This window comes from Siniperca chuatsi, linkage group LG1 (assembly GCF_020085105.1).
Source record: "Siniperca chuatsi isolate FFG_IHB_CAS linkage group LG1, ASM2008510v1, whole genome shotgun sequence".
Classification (NCBI taxonomy): Eukaryota; Metazoa; Chordata; class Actinopteri; order Centrarchiformes; family Sinipercidae; genus Siniperca; species Siniperca chuatsi.
In genome coordinates this window covers 32,598,738-32,620,350 of record NC_058042.1, presented here as the reverse complement: position 1 = coordinate 32,620,350, position 21,613 = coordinate 32,598,738, and the positions used below count along the sequence as shown (strand labels likewise).

Genomic DNA, 21,613 nt, shown 5'->3' with positions numbered 1-21,613 from the left:
TGTATATCTCCTGGCTATAACCCGTCCTCCAGAGTGTGGAGGTCAATGAGATTAACCTATAGCTCCTTTTTTCCTTCATTACACACTCCAAATTACACCCACTTACAGACGAGAGAAAGAAAGAGGGAATCATATATGGGTTGATATCTATTTAAAATCTAATTCCTTTGGGTGAATTGCTCAGCCTTTCCATTTCTCTTATGTTTCTGCCTATTGCCTCTGGGCTCCGCTGTGCCGTGGTGCGCTGCAGCGCTGTTCAGGACGGTGCTATAACCTCGCCCCTGTTCGTATTAACTTTAGATTCATCTGCGCTAATATAGAAGACACTTAAGATTATAACTCCCTCTTTTCTGTTGTTATTGCTCAGTTAAACATTACAGACTCCCAGCCTATTGCTCTGTTTCCACGAAGCTAACCACTCAACTTACTCTGATTATTTACTGTGGATTCCTTTGGTTGTACCTTGAGGCACATCATCTCTTCCTAAAAGAGACATCAGTGTCCAGGTTCTCTTTTTTCTTACTCAATTTACCATGCCATGTTCAGTGATTTTGTAATTACCAAAATAGTTAATAGAAATGTATCGACTTGATGAAAATGACGTGTGGATGGAGGCGTTTATGACATTGTTTTGTGTTTCATCTGCTTGTAGCTGAGGTTTGAACAGTATTTGTTCCTAAATAGGAAACCACACTGAGACATTTTATCATTGTTGACCTATTCTCTGTATACATGTACTGCAGTACATCTGAATCTCACTGCCTTTCACCAAACTATTTGTTCTTCTGTTTAACTCCAGCATGATGCTTTAAAGGTCTCATACTAATCAAATTTCATGATTTTGTTTTTGAATGTGGCTCAGTATAAGAATATGTTCTTCATGATGTTTCACAAATACATATACACTCTTCGGACAATAATGTAAACACATGTGCTATAAACAAGGTCTGGCAAACAAGGCTTTGATATGTGAGTTTTGAAAGCAACATGTGACAGCTAACAGAGTTTTGACCAAATCATCTGTGCCCAAACTGCAGGTGGACTGGTCAACAAAACTGAAAGTATTTCATTTGTCATGAGCAGCAGTCTGGAAAATGACAGCATATACAAAACACTGGAAAACTGTTTAGATAAAGAGGAAGTTGAAACTAACCAACAGGGATATGACAGATGTACAGTATGTATACAGTAGATAGGGGAATAACAACTACTGCTAGTTGGTGTGTTACCTTGTATAATCCATTTTTGTTGCAGCACTTCCAATGATGATTCACTTAATTCAAAGTCCTTTTTCAAGTGTTTACATTAAGTTGTATACCCCCTGTTTAGTTAAAAGGATATTTATTGAATGTTTTTGAGCATACTCACAAGCAGAACAGCCACAATACTGTACTGTACTGTACTGTGGCTGATGTCACCAGCTCGTCTAATTGAAAGGAAACAAACCTGCTCACTGGAGGCCTTCCAGAACAAATACTCCAAACTACCTTGATTCAGTCTGGAAGGGTCCATCAGTGGCCAATCAGGAGCAAGTCCAGCTGAGATGTGTTTTATGGATATCTGAAGGTGTCTTGAAAATACAGATGCAGTTTGAAATAGCAATAATTTTAATCTTAAAGCTGCACTAATCAATATGTTTATATAGAAATGATATTGATCATCGGATCAAATGGCTGTATATAATGTGAAAGGGGTCACTCGTAGTGACCAACCCACAGAGAAGTTGAGAGTAGAGCAATTCCCCTCAGCTCTACAAAGCGCTGAAGTGTCTTTCAGCTTTGTTTTGGTTTTCTGGCCTGCAACTCTGCTTATCAACCTTGCTTCAAGCAGGCTCTATGCTACCTGTCCAGTACCAAACAGCAGGCAGAAAATGTTAGCAACTAGGTAGTGACTTATCAGCTAAAATGCTGGATATTTCCCTCAGGAATTGTTTGAGACCAAACAAGGACTAAAAAGAGAGTGAATATTAAACTTACATTCATCGTGCACACTGAAACATGACTCCAAAGTAATGCTAATGTTTCTCTGTGTCTGCTGGATGTTTACATAGGCAGCCTTAACTTGCTTGTCATATCTACCACATGATGTGATAAGACGGTACTGTTGCATTCACAGGTTGTTGACCTGCCCCAGTGGCCAAAAAAAAAAAAAAAAAAAAATCTAATAATGCAGCTTTAATGTGTGTCATTATTTCAAAACCCATTTTTGATATGCATTTGCATTTTTTCAGCAAGTTCCATTTGATGTGTTTTCATTCTGTAATTGCATCTTTATATATTAATTTTGATTGTTACTTGTGGAGTCCTGGACAAAGCCAGCACAAGCACACATTTCACGTAATGTAGACAACAGCCAATGTCAAGGCGTGTTTGCTGCCACCAGTGGTCATGCCATGTCATGTCTCTGGGACCAGTATATTAAAATACAGTTATCACTAGAAACCATAGGTGTCACCAGTTCAACAAGAACTGAAATCTTAAGTGATAACTTTTAATTGGATGTCAATAAACATATCTGACCATAAATGTGTACAAAGAAAAGACACATTTTATTATGGGGACTTTCAACTAAGGGAAAGAGTTCTGTCTTGTGTTCTGGGCTGTGGCACACTGCATACCTTGGCCTTAGTTGATATTGTAGTTTTAATTATCTTAGGCTTATCTATTCTTCCTCTAAGCTGATAGTTTAGGGTCCTATTATAAATTTTTACACTGACCAAATATCTTGTCCTCCATCAGCCTGCTTTTTGCAGGGATTTTTCCATAACTTTTAGTGTGTACCATGACTTAAAGCCCCTGGGCTCCATGCTCTTTGGGGCCACTCATATTAAAGCTGCATCCACTTATAGTGTACATAAGACAGAGGCTTCCACCAACAGCATGTATAGTAATTATCATTAACGGTACAGTTCAGAGATCAAACCCCGGAAGCCGTCGTGAAACGATAGGAAGCAATGTTCAATATTATCTTAATGTTGGTGATGATGAGCAAATTTGTTTGTCGGTGAGCACATCTGAGGTTTATCAGCTGGAGGATGGCGTGACTGATAGAGCAGCATTGTGGTGGGTGTGACGGAGTAGGCAGCAACCCGGCTCATGTAACTTCCTGGTTATGAATAGCCTCTGTGGAAAGGTCAATGCCATGACAACCCTGTGATGGATGCCACTGACGTCCAATTAAATTCTTCTAAAAAAGGCGCCTTGGAGGCTCTTGTGTGTGCTTATTAAATATAAAACAGCTAAATCAAAAGTCTGAGGGCCTGCTTCTCTGTGCTTAATGCAGACTAAGACAACCAAGAGCATTTTTTATTCCTCAATTATTCATGTTTTTGATGAGGGGGTCAATAAGGGGAAGAGCACTTGTTATGAATGTTTGGAGCTAAGCGCAAAGGTCACAACACACAAACACACACAAAAACACATCTTTCCAGACGTATTTAACTTTTTTCCCTCACACTTTCTCTCTGGATAAATAGAAGAGAGCAAAGAACAGTACTCTTGTGCTTTGAGGAATGCAAATATTTGTCGCCAGGTTGTTGAAGCTTTCTTTCTTGGATCTATCTCTCTTTCTTGCTTGGTCCCACTCTCTTACACACACACACACACACACACACACACACACACACACACACACACACACACACACACACACACACACACACACACACACACACACACATCGCTCAGGCAAACACACAAGCTGCTTTGAGGAAACTGGGACAGACAGTCAAGCCATGAATAAAAGGATGCACGTTTTTATTTGTGTATTATTTGGCCCTTTGAAACTTCCAGCACATCCACATGTGCACATCAACATGTGCACATGCATGTGCGCGTAGACACACATATGCCCACACACTCGAATCAGCCATCCAGCCTCAGTTTCCTTCCTCGAATCCAACAGTTAAAGTCCTCTCACTTTAAACCTACCTTTGGTTGAACTTATGCTTCTCTTTTTTTCCCCATGTCTTGTGTATCCACTCTGAAATTATAGATGGGGATAATAATAATAATGTCATTTTGTACCGGAATCTTAGTCATTACCTGCAGTAAAGTGCTTCTAATTGATACCACCAGAGAGATAATGATTACAATGCCCTCCAGGAACATATTATTGCAATATTAACCTTTGTATATACTTTTATGCAGAAGACTCTGGCACATTAAGGGATCTCTAAATCTTACTTGTGCGGTGTAATGCCATTACAAAAGAATGGATACTCGGAGGTGTGCCCTTTTCCTGATTAAGTGTGTCCAGGGGTTTGCAGCCATCTCCAAGAGATGGACGACATGGAAGTGCAATTTCCAATGTCTCTCTCTTCTCTTACTGGCTAAAGCCTTTAGTTGTGCACAAGAGATAACCTTTTTCTTATTTCTGTGCATGTGTGCATGAGCATCAAAGTGTGTTTGTATGTTTCTTGTGTATATGTGCAAATGAACAGGTTTGCATGTTCCCATATCTTTTATTGCATGTGTCTGACTATCATATCTGCCTGTGCATGAGCATCCCCAACATTTGACTGACACACTGCACAGCTGCTGTGCTACACTCAGCTGGCCTCCCCCCTGAAACAAGACAGCATCCAAACCAAAGGCTATTTTTGGATACAATGCCTTCACCACAATAATTGGCCCATACTGAGGCCATGATGCTTACCATCAACCACAACAACATTCCTCTCTTAATATTATTGCATGGAGTACCGCTGTACGTATGCAAAATGTTGTGCCAAAGAGAAAGAATGTATTCCTTAGTACAGTGTGGTTTATGGCTGTTTGACCTGATATCTTAAAAAAGCCAGAAAGGCAGCAACAGCAGCAGCAGTGAGCTGATTTGGAAGATGAAATCCTATGAGCAGATAAAGGGACCTTTGGTTAAGAGATCTTTCCGCAGCAAAGACCAGAGTACTGCTGAGAGAGGGCAAATGAAAACAAATTAATTCAGTGAGGACTGGGTTTTATGTCTGTCTCTGTGTCAGTGTGTGTGCGAGTGTGCGCGCATTGGTGCGTGTGTCTAACTCATGACAGTCTAAAACGGCTTCTTAAGACCTGGTGACACAGGACAGGAAATTGGGATATCTGAATACTCTGGAGACATTTTGGCTTGGCCCCACACAGGCACCCTCCCCCACACTCCACCCACTTGCAGTAGCAGGCTTCAGCCTCTGGTGGGCACTGTGCAGAGCACAGGTCTGACCCTGGGAGAATCTTAGTGATGTAGTCTTGGTAGAAGAGCTTCTTCTTTATGTTGAGACCTTGCAGAAGTTAGCCCAGATGCATGTTGTGGCAGTGAAATTAAGTCATGATATAATCAAATGGTTACTTAATTCATGCTATATGAATGTATTTGTGCATACCATAAGTTACCTGTTTAAGGGTTTAGCATCAAAAGGTGAAGTTCTGGCAATGGAAAAGAAAGTAGATTAAAGCATTTACAACTGCTATACAGTGATTGTCCTCTCAAGAAGAACACAGCATCAGTTGTTTCAAAAAGAGCCTCAAAATGTTTATGTTCAAGTGACAAAGCCCTCTAGCAGGCGTAGGAAATATGACGGGAGCAAGGGAGAAAGTAAGGTGGTGAGAGCGGCAAAGTCTGCGTAGGGAGGAAGTTGGTGTGAATGGATGGGTGAACAAAACATTAATTTGGAGGACTTGTTGGCTAAACAATACTATACGTGGTCTCTGGCTTAGTTAAAATCCTCATGTAGACTGTAGACTGTTCAAGTGATTTTAGGATCTTTCAAACAATTCAGTGCATTTATGTTTGAAGAAAATTTTTAATAATCCCACTGAAAACTGGTGCAGTCTATGTGCTGTTTTCAGTCCATTCACTCTGTGTTCCTCGGTCGGACCTGTGTCGGGGATAGCGGTGTGCTGTCTACCAAAGTGTCTTTTTTTTGATACTGCCACCAGATGGGGATGATGTTGGAAATAGCTTAAATAATAGTTTGATATTGGCACAGACCTTAAAAAATACTCCAAGTTTTGAAGGATTACGCTATTAGATAACATAACTTGCCTGTGAAGAGGTGATAAACACCAAACAAGTCCATGTGTCTTAAGAAGATGACTGCGGGGCGCTCCGGTAGCTCACTGCAGCAGTCCGGTTTCGTTTCCAGCCTGGGCCCTTTGCTGCATGTAATCCTCTCTCTCTCTCCCCTGCCTTTCCTGTCTCTCTCCAGCTATCACTATCACAATAAAAAAAAGAATAAGATGACTGTGTGCAATAGTCTGGCTCGAATGTCAAGGAAGGTGGTAGGTAGGTAGACTCAGCGGACATCTTGATTTCCCAGAGGTGAATATTTATTTACAGTATACACATGTTACTCAGATGAAATAACAATAATAATAACTCAATAACAAAAAATAAATACAGAGAAAATAACTCAGTAAACTAACTCATAGCAAATCTAACAAAAGGCACGCATTTTTGGCAGCACAGCCTCTCCTCTCACCCCAGGAGCAAAAGTCTCCCTGACTATATAGGGTGTTCAATTTACACCTAGACTGCTTTAGCCAGTTGACCTACACAGTAACCTTAATACAAAGAAATCAAATAACATGCTTGAAATCATTTACAAGCTCATTTGCATCACTAAAAGTCTCTAGAAAAGGTTAGTAATCACATTACTTTAGAATGCATCAAACAAACAAAATATACATTCCCACAGAAAAGAACACCCTCCACTTGGTTTGGCCCAGTGATGTTAGCCATGACATCGCCAATACCATAAGAATCAGGAAATGCTGGGCGGGCCCCTCCCAAACAGTGGTCCTGCATGGTGGGTCTGGACAAAGGAACAAACAATGTGTGTAGGATTTAGTGGCAGCGGTGAGATTGCAGATTGCAACCATTTGAATTTAGTTTGTCCGTTCTGGGCTACTGAGAAACATGGCGGTGCAACATGGTGACCTCCGTGGAAGAGGACCCACTCCCTATGCAGATAAAAACGGCTTATTCTAAAGTAATAAAAACACAACAATTTTTATTTTAAGGTGATTATACACTAATACTTAGTGTTAGCATACTTATAAATACTATATTCCATTTCTGCCAATAGCTCCTCTCAAATGGTACACACTGGTCCTTTAAGCAATGTTCAAACCTGCAACATAATAAAGGCAACTGAAACTAACTTATGGCTGTGGGTTTGATTTATCCTACTCATGTGCTTTGATGTGAACTGTAACATAATGCTAACATAAACAAACCCGAGATAGTAAGAGATGGAATGTTACAATAGCAATGGTAAATTATAGCAAAATTAACACATGTATAAAATAATATGATGTAATGTGTAAGATGAACATGTATGGACAAGTGGTGAGTAAAGGAGAGTTCTCACCCACTTTGTCACAGACTGCTGTATGCATGGAGTATATGCTAATGTGCATATTGAACATATGCATATTAAACAGTAGTGAGTAATATTACTGTAGGTACATATTGGGAAACAATGTTATCGTTTATACTTGTGGTGATGAACCCACAGAGAATTATTACCCAACTCTGCAGTTCCCCTCAGTTTTATGGAGCATTTTAACATCTATAAGCTCATTGTTTTGGGTTTAAGGCCCGTAACTTAAATGTTTTTCATTCACTGCTCTTATCAGCATCGTTTCTAGATGCAGCAGGCAATTGTGTTCAGCGGAAAAGCCACAACCTGCTAGCATCAAATGGCAGCCAGACAAAGTTAGCAACTAGGTGGTGAACGTAGTGTAGCATTTAGCAGCTAAAAAGACAGATAAAAAGATATTTCCTTTAGGAATCGTTGGAGACCAAATCAGCTAAAAAGACAGTAAATATTGGACTTACATTCATCAGGTTACCAGAAACACAACTGAAAAAGGAATGCTAATGTTGCTCTGTGCTCTAATTTTGCTCGATGTGTAAATAGGTAACTATTAGCCACATCTTGTCCTGCTCCAAACCAGCTGTGAAAAACTGATTAAAAATGAACTGGCTTTGGTAGCCTACTTACTGTAACTTTGAGAAAATCTAAGCATCCATAACAGCTGCCTCCTGAGCTACATTCAAGTGAGTAATTTGCTGTTTGGATTGCGTGGCTAAAGATGCTGGTTATTGCTGTTCTTTGCGGTCCAATCAAAGATTATCTAATAACCAGAAACCTGCAACGGTTTCAGTGAGACACAACCTTGAAACAAGCTATGGACTCTTGACCTGTGCTGGGTCCAGTCGCGTCCTCTGGGCTATTGCCTGAAGACCTTGACTATGTGGCTTTCACAACAGACTGACTGAGCACAATTGCTCTTATTTCAGCATTACCATACTGTGCTACTGTGCCAAGCCAGTGACATGGTCAAGGGTACAACACCTCTATTTATTGTGTCGGTGGTAGTGCCAGTAGCATTTGTTCAGCAGTGTTCACTCTCTACTACATGTCCTCACCAGCTTCACTCATCTTCAACTCAATTGAGCAAATGTACCTGTTTCTTATTTCCAAGGCTAGAAGATGGCCTGGAAAGATAAATAGTTGGCCAGGAATTTTTTTGTGTTTAGTATTCATCTCATAGTTGTAACACAAGGCCCACTTGTCCTTGAATGCTTGTTACAAATAACCCACATAATTCCCACAGGCTCAGAGATAATTCACTGATAATTTAAGGCACTGGTACTGTGTAGCATTTTCCCCTAACACAAAAAATCAGCACATTCCTTTGTTGCTCTCTCATTGTTTCCCTGCTGCTCCTGAGCTGACACTAACCTAGTAAAGCGTCTCTTTTGTTCTGGGTAACGGGAGACTGTTTCTGAAGTGTACACAGAGGTTAGTGTGACGGAGCCCTTTTGTGGTGTGGCAGCACCTTGCACTTTATCTGCCGTTTAGATTCTCTTTTCACTGCAGATCTGCATTATCTGCTGATTTAAGGAACTGCTGCTGAATCAGGTCAAAGTAGTGCTGGCAATTGTCAGCAAGGTAAAAAAGGGCCTTAAGCGGCAACACTAACTTGCAAGCTTTTAAAAAAATGATACATTTACTCTGACACTGAAACCGTTTTTATACTAATAATCAGACCTCGTATGAATGTAGCAATGAATATTCTCTCTTAATGTAATTTCTCAGGACCTACAGTATGGTGGAGTATTTTTGTACTGGGGCACCATAAAGAGATTAATTTTAGTGGTAGTCTTCCCACGAGGGAGTCAATGTAATCCTACAGAGCATTAGAGAAAAGGAGATGAGAAGGAGGAGGAATGGACAAGAAAGAAGTGGAGAGATGAGGACAGGAAAGGAGGAGAGTGCAGGAGAGTATGGGAGAACACAGGGGGAGAAGAGTAATCACGTGTGTCCGGCGGAGGTCACCACTGGTCTGCAGGTTCTAATTATGTGCTAATAGCCACTGAGGAGGTCATTTGGAGCCATTAGCCAGCGCCTGTAGGTAGTTAACGGCCCACAGCATAACCCAGCCTCCTTAATGTTCCCTGCGAGGCCGTTAGCGCTCTGTCACCAGCCAGCTAGCTGCCTCGTTACTGCGATTAGAAACCAATTGATAGGTAATAGTAAAATATGATCGCACACTATCCAGGAAATATGGACTCTGGTGGAAAGGTGAGAGGACAGAAGACAGCGAGTGGTAGTGCACGAGCGCGCCTTCCCATTCCTGGGGGGAAAAGCAGATTTCACTCAGAAGCTAAGGGCAACAACTGACTGATAAACTGATCGAAAAGTTGAGTCAAATCTGGAACTACGCTTAGATCCCCCAAAAGATGAGAATATTCAAATGTTGTCACTGTGGTTGAGTTAAATGCATGGTGGGGTGAGTCATGAAGTACAACAGTTTACTGTTGGGGGGTTAGTGTTAGAGCATTGAGTGCTGTCCTAATTGTCAAGTCATGGCTCTAACTAAGTAGGTAATCCATTATCAATAACTTTACCTTTTGCTATTATGCACTTTTGCCATTGAGTGGTTTTATTTTCCAGGAAAAGAAAGAAGCAACACACATTTACACGCATGTATGTGGGTAACGATTAGCCCCAGTTTGTGCCTCCAATGTCCCAAAAAATTAACACCGGTGATCTTTGAAAAATTCAGAAGGTAGTAGCTTACTCACTTACTTACTGCTGTTCTGAAGGTATTTCCAAAATCTTCAAAGACTCTTCTGACCACCCGAATAAAAAAATATATAATATTTTGTCTGTTCCACAATAGAAAATATGTTTAACCCATTTCTCAACTTGCAACTGTATTTCCTGTCCAGGTAGCTGGAAATGGACAGGTCCACATATGTCCTGGGTCCACAGGAAATGGACCCAGGACATATGTCCTGGGTCTTTTTGTAAAACACAAACAAAATATTACAGCGTTATTTAAAATATAAAATATTGGAAAGTAACAACAATGTGTACCAATATATTTAATTTTGGCTCATGTTGCACAAACTGAGCAAGGAGATTTGTCATTTGCTGCTACCACAACTACTACAGTTGTAACTTGAGAAATGGAATAAAAATAGTTTTTTGCGTGCAACAAAGAGAATATTTTTTTTCATCCAGATGGTTAGGAGAGTTTTTGACGATTCTGGAAATACCTCCAGAACAGCAGTACGTGTTGTTAAACAACCTTCTGGGTTTTTCAAAGATTGGTATTTATATTTTAGAAAATCTGTTGCTTAGCTTTGCTTAGATTTGAATGTAATAGTAACGCATGAGAGGCGCAAACTGGGGCTAAGTAAAGATATATGAACACATCCATGAACACACACAGCAGTTCCTTTTCCCTTAGTCATGGATGAAAGAGAAATCAAATCAGTATCAAAACAAGGATATTCTAGACCTACTATGCAGAACATTGTTCTTAATCAATTAGAGTCAGATGTTTTCATTTAGATATATTTCATTTCAGCTCTGGGCAGATGTTGATTCATATGATTTAAATTAAAATCACACTGGTTATAAGTCTAAGGCAGTATACTTCCTGCTCCTCCACATTCATCAAGCCTGGACAAGTTTGATCTTGAGTATACGCTCTGTCCTGGCAAATAAAGAAATATAGCGCTTCCTGAAGAATCACAGATTTGTCTGTGATGAAATCTCCAGGCTGGGTTGTAAATATTTGCCAGTGCTGTATTTGTGTGAGTGTTTCATTAATGATTGGAGCTGACAAACATGCACACTCATTGACCCCAGTCATCGGGCCTGAGACAGTAGTGTGTATTTGTTGAAAATGTAAATGCCTCACATGAGGGATTGATGTCACCAATAGAGGAGACGACTGCAGTGGAAATGAATCTGGCGTGGTAAACGTTTTCTGTAGCCAGCGCTCCTGGCTCTTATTTAAGGTCCTTTCAGAACTTGAAAGTGTAGTTGATACAAATTCTAAAGTTTAATTTTTAAAGTTTATAGTCACAGAGGGTTCGGAGCTTCAGATTGTTTAAAATTGCACTCACTCCCTTTTCATTAAAGCAGGATAGTCTGAAAACATTTGTTCATCAAAGGGTTGCTACAAATTAGACTTTGAGAAACTCAATTTGAAGTAAAGAAAAGCATTTCTTTTCCTCGGGGGGAAGCCAAAGTCTCGGCTGTGTTTGCATTTAAATATAAACAGGGCACAATATCTGGCTTTAAAGATGCATGCAGTCATCATACAGACACAAACACCGAGACACACACTACACTTGCCATATGCACATACTCACCCCCAACTATATAATTTGGTAGTGCCCTCTAAACTGGTACAGACAACAGCATGAAAACTATGCTATCATGTTGCACCCATGCTCTTAGATTGTTGTGTCTACTCGCTAATAGTTGAAATTGGCAATAAGGCCTCTGGAAACGCTGAGGAACAGGCAGACATGTTGTAAATCTGGGCCTGGTAAGGGGAAAAGAGAGACAGAGAGTCAGATAGAGATGGGCAAAGCAGTGGAATAACATCTTAATCTATCTGAGAAGTGAACAGTGGCCGGTCTGTTTTTGGAGCACGCTGTCTTGGATGGCTCCCAAGCAGAGGGGCAAGGAGCAGAGCCATCTTCAGCTGCTAGTCACTAACATGGCAGTAATAAGGCAGTGATGACCCTCCCAGGACTGCCAGGCCAACACTCCCTCTGCCTCCAATCCCTTCAGCACAAACACACACACACAAACACAGGCCGTATACTTGAACAGATATGCAGTACAGCACCAAATTTCTCTCCCTGTGATATATTGACTTTCCTGCCTGCTTACAATTTTCATTCATTTTGAATGAAACTTAATAGCACGCTGAAGCACAGCAAGATAATCAGTAGGTTAAAATGGGGGCCACTCTTACTGTGTTTTTGCACTACACTGTATAGACCCAAATTTGAAAAACATTAAAATGTGTGACATTAATTTATTCACTGAAGTACAATCAATGAATGTAACACAGAAGCATGGGACTAGTCATCATAGTTTATAAGCCTTAATGTAAATGGGGAGTAAAACAGTACTCAGGGCGAAATGAATGTGATGCTGTTGCACCTGTTGCAGTAGCAAATTAAAGCACTGTCAAACCTTTTCTTGCCTGTCTTTACAATGTCCATCACTAACATACAGCACACTATAAAATGAAAAACTTCATAAATGTGCTTTCTCACAATTGCGGTTCATGCAGCAGCCTAAAGGTGTTTTTGACTAGGATTTAGATTTAATTGAAGTTTTATTAACATGTTAAATGGCAGATAAAGCTGCACACTTGCCTGCAAACACAAATAAATATCATTAATTTGTATAAAACTGATGTTGACCATCATTTATATCCCCTTAGTAAATATAAAGGGGGGTTCAGTCCCATATCAGTGATCATTAGAAGGAAATAGGAACCACAAATATCATAAAAATCAATTATATTTTCATATAATGCATTTATGTTTGACTTTTATCACCTTAAAAGCCCCTATCCTTATGTAGCTTAAATTAGTTCCATACTACTTACTCTGCATACAATTAACTTAAGCCACTGAGTTCTGATATCCCTGATATGGCTGGCAAACAGTTTTGCATGGCTACTTAAACATATATGGTGGTGTGCATGTCAGAATACAACTCTCAGTGCTATGGATTGTTAGAAATTTGCATGCTTAAGTCCATATGGCAACTTCCTTTTGACCTGCTTTCCCATCCCCGATGCATTGTCAGGGCTGTCAGCCGATAAAGAATCACTTGACTTGCTATAACAAGTTCAAAAGGAGCTGATGACGCGCTGTTGATCCATGGAGAATCGGCAAAAGGAACACCCCTACTGCTTGCTGCTATCACTCCCATAGAGATAGCCATATTATTGATGGGGAATGGTTATGCTAATTTCTTTAGGGGAGGGAAACTTTTTTTCTATTTTGGAAAATGCTCAAAAAAAGAAGGAAAGAAAAAAAGAATTTCATAGCATCAAACTGAATTCAATGTAACCATTTAAAGGAGCAGCATGAGAATCTGATTTTCATAGTGCATAATGAATGTGGAGTATCTTTTAAAGAGGAAGATGTGTTTTGTCTGGGAAGGGGAAGAAAGCAGATATTTAGGCTATCTATAAATGTCTCACAGAACACACACACACACACACACAAACTGACTCACCAATGTGAAAATATCTTCAAAAACACATAAATATTAGTATTAGTATCAATAGAGTCAAAAGAAAAACAGACAGATAATATTAAGCCAGTTAATATCTTAATATGTCTGATAATAATTATGTCTTTACATGTGCAAAAAGGTAAAAAAGATGAATAAATAGTTTCTCTAAATAGTAGTTTCTGATGAAAAAGTTTAATAAACAGACTGCAATTTATTCCCAAATGTGATTAAAATAATAAGAATTCTTATATGCTGTAAGATGCAGATCATTTTCACCCACATATGGAGTGTCATGTGCTCTCTGTCAGAGTGACCACTTACATGTGTGCATGCCTCTCTCTCTCTGACACAGACAGCATGGCACAAGCGGCATGGTTGGTGTGGATGATGAGTGCGGATGTGTGTTGGGGGGTGGGGGTGGGGGTCTACGCACAGGACTGTTATGAATATGACCCCGAAATATTCCATTGTGGGCCCATGTCCGGTTCTGAGGACATTTGATAGCATCTCATTCAGTGGCATTAATGTGTCTCTCGGTTCGACATTTTGAATAATCGGGGCTGTCTGCCGTCATCCTGCCACTAGCTGTCAGCAGCACCGTCTGTCTGTCTGTCTTATCACACTCCTCTACTCATGCACTTACATTATAGAAAACAAGCTGTCCGTGCAAGAGAGCACTTGATACTTTTTTATTATTACCAAACCGTTCCCATAATTACCCCATAATCATTATATAATCCTATAACAAAGCCCCTATTGAAGCCCTGTCTTTTGTCAACGCTGGGATACTGAATCTATAATTGCATTATTCAGTCTCTTCCACCCCCCTATAGAAGCATAATATATCAAAACCATCCCGCAAGGAAGGTTGTAGTTGCGAGAAATAGTTCGGCCTATGCGGGACGTCGTTTTGTCGTGTGTTTTTTTTTACGCGTCGCAAAAAGTTGTGCCAACTTCAAGTTTAGGGATCCTGCTGGAAATTTAAAAAAAGTATTTGCTTCTTTTGCAGACAGAGTTGACGCTTTCAAAAATCTTCCCAGAGGAGTGTAGAAATGCATTCATTCACAAATTGGACTGGTCGCATTATCAATATATCATATTTTCAAATAATTATGTTCATTCGCTATTGCGCTCCCAGGCAGCAAGAATAAATCGTCAATACATTAAGAAAAAAAAGGCAAAAGCGAGTCCCTGAGGAGCGGTTTTGCGTTTGTATGCATGGGGATTGGCAGCACAACGGGGCTTATTTACATTAAATACGCCACAAGGTTACAGTGCAGATAGATGAGCGTCATTTTTATCACTCATTACTTCTCTTAAGCGGTGACTGACGCTCGGGACGCACAGGAGGCAACACTCATTTATCCTGGAGTTTTTTAAGGCGAGGAGAAGAGGAAAAAGACTCGAAACAGTTCACTTGAAAGGTAAGGAATTCTACTTTTTGGAGTAATTTTGTGACCTGGGTGTCGTTACACGGATCCAAGCTGTTTTTTAACGCACGGTGCCTAAGCGCAGAGGCTGACTGTGTGTGGATGGTTATGTACAGGGGGCAGATTTTTAAATAAAAGAGTGTTTGTGGGCAGTTCAAGGTCAGAAACAAACTAAGGTGGTTGGGAATCGGCTTTTTTCCCCTGCCATGGTACCGGGCATGTGTAACGATAAGGGGATTATTTCTTTAAACGAGGTTCTGTACAACGCTGGGCTCACCAGCTGCTTTTTATCCCCATCAACGGCGAATACCGCTAGACCCGGACTGTATCCAGCCAGTCGGCTCTGCTTTCTACAATGGAGTGCCTTTTTAACGGTACAATGCATTTCACCTACCAGATAGGGGGAGTCCAAGCTGAAAGATGAAGGGACTATGCTGATGCATGGCGATCGGCATCAATGCAAACGTTTACCTTTAGCAGACAGCGACAGAAAAGCAAGAAGAGAGACAAGTAATAAAGACGTATTTTTCATTTCAAACTCAGGATGCGCGGCATGGAGCAGCTGTAGGGACAGGATCGAGGAGTGGACAGTCTTTAACAGGTCCGAAGCGCACTTTTCAACACCCCCGTCATCCGACAAGACTATGATCCGGTCAAATCATATGGACATGCCTCATTATTCAATGAACACTATCTCTCACAACGCATCGTTTACGCGCAGGAGTTAGCCGGCGCTTCGCCAAATTTAAAAGGTAAGAAGAAGTGTGGAGCTTATAGTACAGGAGCGGGGTTTTACTGTGGGCTTGGAGTGTATTACTCACTGGGAAGTCAGTTTTGGGGACGATTGGGTTTTTGTGTGTGGGTGCATCGCAGCGGGGCCCCCTGATGTCTCCCCAATCATGATTAGAAAATAACAGTGCAATTATCCGTAGCAAGTGACGATCGTGAAAAACGGCGACAAAATAGCAGCTGAGACCAAGACATGGGCTGCGATGCTCGACACCTTGTAACTCAACGCGTAAAAAACTATTTTTATTCCAGTAGAAAATAAATTAGAATAAGTTCTGTTTACCACTGCATGTTTTACTCTACACTGCGTATGCGTAAAAGGCGTTCGGGTGCACTGCTTTGCAATATTGCAGATACAGATCAACGATACAGTATGAGACTTTTAGAAAAGTCCAGCCGTGTTCCCGTTAAGAGTGTACACTGAAAACTTTCTACCGACACCCGCACTTGTGCTGAAAGAGTGCGGGAAGGCGATTCAAGTTTACCGGTGCGTTTGCCACCATGTGTCAAAACTTGTGAGATGGAAGAAGAGCCGGTGAGACCTGCCATTTTGTGCAGTGATCGACCTCTCTTATGAATAAGCAGCCCCAGCATTATGCTTTGATGAGACGTTACGATGGCATTCAGACGAGGGGGGTAAATGTCATTTGTGGAGACATATTAGCAGTGTGGTGAAATTGACATTTTTGGGAACCGCTGTCACTTTTGATGGGGTGGGGGTGGGGTTTAGGGAAGTTGGGTCGGTCAAAGACCACATCAGGCTGATAGACATCCGTTACTGTGGAAATATAAAATGACGGAGCCCATAAGCCAATAATATTTTTTCCGGGGGATGGAAGAGGTCGGGTGTATGACATGTCATTGCACTCGTGCTTTCTGGAGTTTCCACTTTATCGTCTTTTAATTTACAAGAGGGTGTTTATTTTTAGGATATCCGAAAGATCCAGCAGGTTGAGCGCCTTTCGTGCACTAAAAAAAATCTCTAACTGGTTGCCGAATTCCCACATCGAGGCTCACATGTCAGAATGTGTTCTTATATGATGGGGCAGTATTGGATTATCAGTAATTTGTGATAGGGATGAGGCTTGTAATCCCATTTAAAGCCTCTGTCTCACCGTGCGTCTTGGGTGGGGAGGACCTTTCCTTGGAAGTCGAGTTGACCCCTCAGTGATCTGACCTGGGTTATCCAGCCACTTCCAACAGCTACCAGCACTGCACAATGACTGGGAAGACACATGTCACCCTTCTTAAAATACTCAATAATGTGTATCACGTTGTTTCCCACTGTTTCTATAACATTCCCTAAAGTTGTTTTAAGCCAAAAAAAAAAAGTTGCCTCTTCCTCATGCATTGTGCAAGGAAAAGAGATAAATAGATGTACTGTGCCAGTTGAGATGCTGTCATTGTTTAATGGTATGCACAGGGCGGATATTATGTCTGAAATAGTGTCTGGGCGTAAACCCTTTTTGTCAGCTCCTTACATTCCCTTATTGGAGATGGAATAGCAAATGGATAACTGTCCCCGCTCCTCTGACAGTTCATGCTTACTCACAGACCTGTTTGCCCTTTTAGTGCACCTCTCTGCACTGCTCTTTTTGGGTGAAACTATTTGGGAAGAGACACTTTGTTTAAGAAAAGGCCTTGCTTTGCAGACTGGCCTGTTAAAGGAATTTATGTAGTGAATTTGGTGTCAAGGCCTCAGTGGTTTGTGATAGCAATTTATTTAATATTCATTAGGCCTACTTGCATTCATCTACCAGTCAGGTTACATTTTAATATTATATACTACTCACTAATGAAATTACCAATTAATTATCAGTATTGTTGTCATTAAAATAATTAAAATAATAAATGCATATAATTATTTTGCCACATGTCTTTACTTTATTCTTATAAAAGAAAAGCATTATTTATCTTAATTTCATGGCAAGTCAAACAGATAAATTCACAACATTTTTGGATGGGATGATTTATTTTAATGTCAGTGTGAGATTTATTACAGCAAAAAAACCACACACATACAGCACAAGTATTTTGCCATTTTCTTGGGCTGCAACTTTCTGACCGACAGAGCTCAAAATCTGCTCCTGGGAGCCAGTCTGTAGCGGTCGCCGTTGGTCTTGTATTAGTTGCTTTCCCACCTGTGCCCGTGTCAGTGTTGTTAAGGGGGCCGCGGGCTGTGACTGACTGTGGCGATATACATCTCTCAGCTGAAAACGAGGGAGAAGAGAGTGATGACAGAGACAGGGGGAGAGAGACAGAGAGAGAGCATGGCATGCAAAGGATGGCATCAAATCAGTTCTCTTTTCACCAGGCTGTCAGTCAGTCAGTCAGTCAGCCGCTCGGTTCACCGTGGAGTAGACCCGCTCGACTGACGCTGCTGTGTTGTCAGTCCGACACACGGTGAATTTTTTGCACGTTTACATGTACACGATCAGATTTTTTTAAAAAGGAAAGAAAAAACAGTTTGAAAAATCACACAATTTACAAATGCGCATAAAGAAGGCAGCGCATGAGCAGACATCCCAATGCCATTGCAAAAACACACAAACCCACAGTGAAGTGGTCACACAAATAACATAATCTAGCAGCACAGAAAATCTGTGTAGATAATCAATTGGACAACACATAATTCAGGTTGTCCTGTACCATAGTCAGTGATATATGCATCAGCAACATAGTGTAACACAATCAGATAGGCAGCCTCACTGTGGCTAGTTGATCCCCTTCTCATGTAATTATAGGGGAGAGGGCTCCAGCTGTACAGGCTGCGAGGCCAGGGCTCCCAGTCCGCTGGGATCAGGGCGATGGTGGGCAGGCCAGATCAGGCAGCTCTGCTCAGCCAGCCATTAATTGATATATGCAGTCATTGTGAAAGCAACCTCCCATTTCCATTCTGGTTCTGATCTGCTCTCTCTTCTTCACACTGGCAACAGGGCAAGGCGGCAGCGTATGTGTATTTCAGTGTGTCTGTGTATATGTGTGTGTGTCCTGCGGGTGGCAAGGAGGGTGTTGAAGGGGCTGTAACACACAGGCGTTAGTCTGGGTTGAGCCTTGTAGCTCCATGACCTTGATCTCCAGAGTTCAAGCCAGAGAGGGAAAGATGTTGGCGAGCTGGGCTTGCAGTTGCCGTGTGAGGCTAATATGACAAGCACACACACACACGCACACACACAATCGAAAGCATTGAATCAAATGTGGGATGTGAACTCAAGTAGAGATTGCCCTGACCACAAAACATCACATGCTAAATTACACACATTAGACTGAAATCTCAAACGATGAGATTGTTATCACATTTGTTTGAATTTCTGTCATCGAAAATGTTAGATTAGATTTTTTTTTTAGCCACTACCAGCCCACAGGGTGTGATGCTGAACTTTTATAAGGAACAGCAATTATGATTTATACCGCTGTGGTGAGAAATTGAAGGGAGCATGAATGACATCAAAGTTTTATGTAGTTAGTGCCACTGACCTTTGCTCACTATTAGGAATTTTTAGGATCTCATTTTGTGAAATGAATTCGTAAACTGATGACTATCATTTCTTTATCCTTTACAAGTGTTGATGTCCAAAAGCCTGTCATGTTCTAGTTATTTCTTATTCAACTGTAAATTTAACATGTTTCTTTTGTTAGAAATTAGGACCAAAGTAAAATTGACTGTAAAAGAATGTAAAGAAAGTGCTTTACCTCTGACTCAGTTGTTGAATAATATAAAAGCAGTAGGAAATATGGAAGATACCATTAGCACGAAATGACTATGCTATCAATTAAAATCTAACTGTATGAATGATCAGCTTTATTGAATCATTGTTTAAATGAGAGTTTATGTTCAGTTTTCCTGTTGTGTGCATGCGTGCTGTATTGCGATTGTGAATGCCTCATCCTTCACTTATGAGTTGGAGTGTATATTTTCCCCAGTATGTTCTTTGCCCTGAGAGCTTGATAAGGACTGAGGGTTGAAGGGTTGGAGGAGCAGTGAGGTGGATGGGTTGGGGTGGTGGGTAATCACGGACGTCATTTTGATCTAAGAATAAAGAGTGTAGGGCAGATGAGGCGCTGACAGATAGGCTTGACTCAGTCCTTTCATACCGGGGTGCCATCACAAAGAGCGTCTGCCTGTCTGGGCAGCGGGGGGAGTCGGGGTGGGTGGTGAGGGCGGCTGAGGTCTGGATGGCAAGAGAGGAAAAGAAGAGCTCGAAGTGGTCTCAGAGGGAGCGGTTAGCGTGGAAGTGGGCGCAATGAGGATCTATAGTTTTTATACTCCATCACAATATCCTTGATGTTTCAATACCAGACTTTTTTAAATACTAAACCTGAGAATGTGCATGCATGCAGGTCGGTGTACATGGGAGTTAGCATTTGCAACATTTTTTTGACAGTGTGTATATGTGCACACATACTTGGTGTGTGTATTTTCAGGGATAGTTTAGCTGCTCAGCCTTGATAAAGTCCAGTGTCCAGGCGATGCTCCTTGCCTTCTCTCTCTCTCTCTCTCTCTCTCTCTCTCTCTCGCTCTCTCTCTTTCTCTCTCTTTCTCTCTCTCTCTGTGTGTAATCAGTTGGCACTCACATAACACCATCAAGGAATGTGTCCTGAAAAAATGTAAAACACCTTATCCTTACAACCCGTGATATTCCTCCTTTGTTTGCCCCGGCTTCCCTGCTGAGCCTCCTTGGCATTAAGGCATTATTGAGTTTGCCTTTAGTTTGGCATTTTTTCCTCAAAGTTCGTTAGAATTTTGGATTTAAGGATGCGTCATGCAATGTCAGGACCGTTTTCCTTTTTGATGTGTCGAAAGGCGCTGCGTTTTCAGCTGTATCATTTTTGTAGACAACAGCTTAACACAAACAGGCAAGCACACATCAATCAGAGGTCCTGAAGCAGAGAATTGTTACTGCTTAGCATTCAGCCATGCTCAGCTAAGACAGTGGTAAATACCTCCAGTGTTGATGAGATGGAAGGTTATATATGTGTGTGTGTGTGTGTCTGTGTGTATGTATGAGGTTATGTCTATTACCCACTTCACATACCACTGATGGTATTCACATGTCATGTCTGCTCTTTAGCTGCTCTACCTCTCAGATGTGACCTCTGTAAACTTCCCAGACCTCTGCTAATGAGCACACCAAAGTAGCACAAGATGGAGGGAGAGGAAAAGAGGGAAACAGTAGAGAAAAAGAGGGAGAAAAGGGAGGGTGTAAGGATGCTGGAGAGAACTCCTGCACCTTTAATTATGATCAAGAGGTTTTCACCAAAGGACGGAGGCGTTGCAGTTCTGTTGCGCTCATAAATCTGGCCCCGGATGCCGTATATTGTGTCGAACGATTACTGTACACCATTATAGTGCATATTCAACTGCCTCTCCAGCACCTGATTTGCATAATTGGATCTTTAATGAAACTTGCCTTGTGGAACAAAAAATACAAAAAGAGAGATGAAAAAAGTGGTTAGGCGTGGGGGGAAATAACACGATGTAGATGAATGCCACCTCAAATATTTGTTGGACTTTGGAAAGGTGGTGGTTTCTGAAAGTATAAGGAAGACAGAGAGATAAAAAAGAGGGGTGGTGGAGGTGACCTGCTCTGGCCCAGGCGCTCGCACATCAGCGGCAGTGCTACAAATAGGATGAGAAGTGACTGTGAAAGCTGTACATTCCCCGCCAGGTCTCGCGGGTTAAGACTACAATAGCGGGATATTCTCTAGCCCGGGGGGGATTTCAGCTCCTCTTCTGTCGACACTCATCGCACCAACTTGTTACTCAGGGAAGATGGCTCTTTTGTAGAGGAGCCGATTCCGCGCTCGCCTGGTGGAATTCCTCCGTCGCAAATATTTTGAC

The 21,613-nt window shown here is 41.3% G+C and overlaps 1 protein-coding gene across 11 annotated transcripts in view; it reads left to right on the top strand.

The window, feature by feature from the left end:
- The first annotated feature begins 14,199 nt into the window (after positions 1-14,199).
- Positions 14,200-21,613, top strand: part of znf536 (zinc finger protein 536) — a 226,008-nt gene continuing 218,594 nt past the window's right edge. For 5 of the 11 annotated variants that reach the window (XM_044192965.1, XM_044192983.1, XM_044192903.1 and 2 more), the window contains exon 1: positions 14,200-14,976. The gene's annotated coding sequence lies outside the window, so the exon portion shown is untranslated. Of the gene's footprint in view, positions 14,977-15,418; positions 15,735-21,613 lie in introns of those variants that run through there. The other 6 variants (XM_044192913.1, XM_044192956.1, XM_044192930.1 and 3 more) reach the window with 3 other exon arrangements.